Consider the following 2500-nt stretch of genomic DNA (forward strand, 5'->3'; position numbering starts at 1 on the left):
AACAACTTTTCTCGTGCCTATGGTACAACAACTTTTCGCCGTGCCCCTGGTACACCGCTCAGTAGCACTTTGCCACACACACACTCCTCGTACCTATGGTACGACAGCTTTTCTCGTGCCTATGGTACAACAACTTTTCTCGTGCCTATGGTACAACAACTTTTCGCCGTGCCCCTGGTACACCGCTCAGTAGCACTTTGCCACACACACACTCCTCGTACCTATGGTACGACAACTTTTCTCGTGCCTATGGTACGACAACTTTTCTCGTGCCTATGGTACAACAACTTTTCGCCGTGCCTATGGTACAACAACTTTCCTCCGTGCCCCTGGTACGACAGCTTTTCTCGTGCCTATGGTACAACAACTTTTCTCGTGCCTATGGTACAACAACTTTTCGCCGTGCCCCTGGTACACCGCTCAGTAGCACTTTGCCACACAAACTCTCCTCGTGCCTATGGTACGACAACTTTTCTCGTGCCTATGGTACAACAACTTTCCTCCGTGCCCCTGGTACGACAGCTTTTCTCGTGCCTATGGTACAACAACTTTTCTCGTGCCTATGGTACAACAACCTTTCCCCGTGCCCCTGGTACACTGCGCAGAAACTCTTTGCCACACACACACACACACCACTCGTGCCTATGGTACGACAACAGGCCCCGGGGACCTACATCGCACCTTGCTCTTGCCTCCCTTACAGCTGAAAAAGGTCCATGCCTGTGCCCTGGCCCTGCTGAAATTCCCTCTCCATTTAGCCGAGGCAGTGAGTCGGCCTCCTGTCTCCCTTTACGGTCGAAAAAGATGTGCTCCTGGGCGCGCTGGCCCTGCTGCTACTCACATCGGGCATGGACCTGGACCTCCAGCAGGCCCCGGGGACCTACATCGCACCTTGCTCTTGCCTCCCTTACAGCTGAAAAAGGTCCATGCCTGTGCCCTGGCCCTGCTGAAATTCCCTCTCCATTTAGCCGAGGCAGTGAGTCGGCCTCCTGTCTCCCTTTACGGTCGAAAAAGATGTGCTCCTGGGCGCGCTGGCCCTGCTGCTACTCACATCGGGCATGGACCTGGACCTCCAGCAGGCCCCGGGGACCTACATCGCACATTGCTCTTCCCTCCCTTACAGCTGAAAAAGGTCCATGCCTGTGCCCTGGCCCTGCTGAAATTCCCTCTGCATTTAGCCGAGGCAGTGAGTCGGCCTCCTGTCTCCCTTTACGGTCGAAAAAGATGTGCTCCTGGGCGCGCTGGCCCTGCTGCTACTCACATCGGGCATGGACCTGGACCTCCAGCAGGCCCCGGGGACCTACATCGCACCTTGCTCTTGCCTCCCTTACAGCTGAAAAAGGTCCATGCCTGTGCCCTGGCCCTGCTGAAATTCCCTCTGCATTTAGCCGAGGCAGTGAGTCGGCCTCCTGTCTCCCTTTACGGTCGAAAAAGATGTGCTCCTGGGCGCGCTGGCCCTGCTGCTACTCACATCGGGCATGGACCTGGACCTCCAGCAGGCCCCGGGGACCTACATCGCACCTTGCTCTTGCCTCCCTTACAGCTGAAAAAGGTCCATGCCTGTGCACTGGCCCTGCTGAAATTCCCTCTCCATTTAGCCGAGGCAGTGAGTCGGCCTCCTGTCTCCCTTTACGGTCGAAAAAGATGTGCTCCTGGGCGCGCTGGCCCTGCTGCTACTCACATCGGGCATGGACCTGGACCTCCAGCAGGCCCCGGGGACCTACATCACACCTTGCTCTTGCCTCCCTTGCAGCTGAAAAAGGTCCATGCCTGTGCCCTGGCCCTGCTGAAATTCCCTCTGCATTTAGCCGAGGCAGTGAGTCGGCCTCCTGTCTCCCTTTACGGTCGAAAAAGATGTGCTCCTGGGCGCGCTGGCCCTGCTGCTACTCACATCGGGCATGGACCTGGACCTCCAGCAGGCCCCGGGGACCTACATCGCACCTTGCTCTTGCCTCCCTTACAGCTGAAAAAGGTCCATGCCTGTGCCCTGGCCCTGCTGAAATTCCCTCTGCATTTAGCCGAGGCAGTGAGTCGGCCTCCTGTCTCCCTTTACGGTCGAAAAAGATGTGCTCCTGGGCGCGCTGGCCCTGCTGCTACTCACATCGGGCATGGACCTGGACCTCCAGCAGGCCCCGGGGACCTACATCGCACCTTGCTCTTGCCTCCCTTACAGCTGAAAAAGGTCCATGCCTGTGCACTGGCCCTGCTGAAATTCCCTCTCCATTTAGCCGAGGCAGTGAGTCGGCCTCCTGTCTCCCTTTACGGTCGAAAAAGATGTGCTCCTGGGCGCGCTGGCCCTGCTGCTACTCACATCGGGCATGGACCTGGACCTCCAGCAGGCCCCGGGGACCTACATCACACCTTGCTCTTGCCTCCCTTGCAGCTGAAAAAGGTCCATGCCTGTGCCCTGGCCCTGCTGAAATTCCCTCTCCATTTAGCCGAGGCAGTGAGTCGGCCTCCTGTCTCCCTTTACGGTCGAAAAAGATGTGCTCCTGGGCGC

The sequence above is a fragment of the Rhamphochromis longiceps genome, unplaced genomic scaffold (assembly GCF_057381845.1).
Source record: "Rhamphochromis longiceps isolate RC_006_pf unplaced genomic scaffold, R_longiceps_female_GT1.1 unmapped_scaffold_8, whole genome shotgun sequence".
Taxonomy (NCBI): Eukaryota; Metazoa; Chordata; class Actinopteri; order Cichliformes; family Cichlidae; genus Rhamphochromis; species Rhamphochromis longiceps.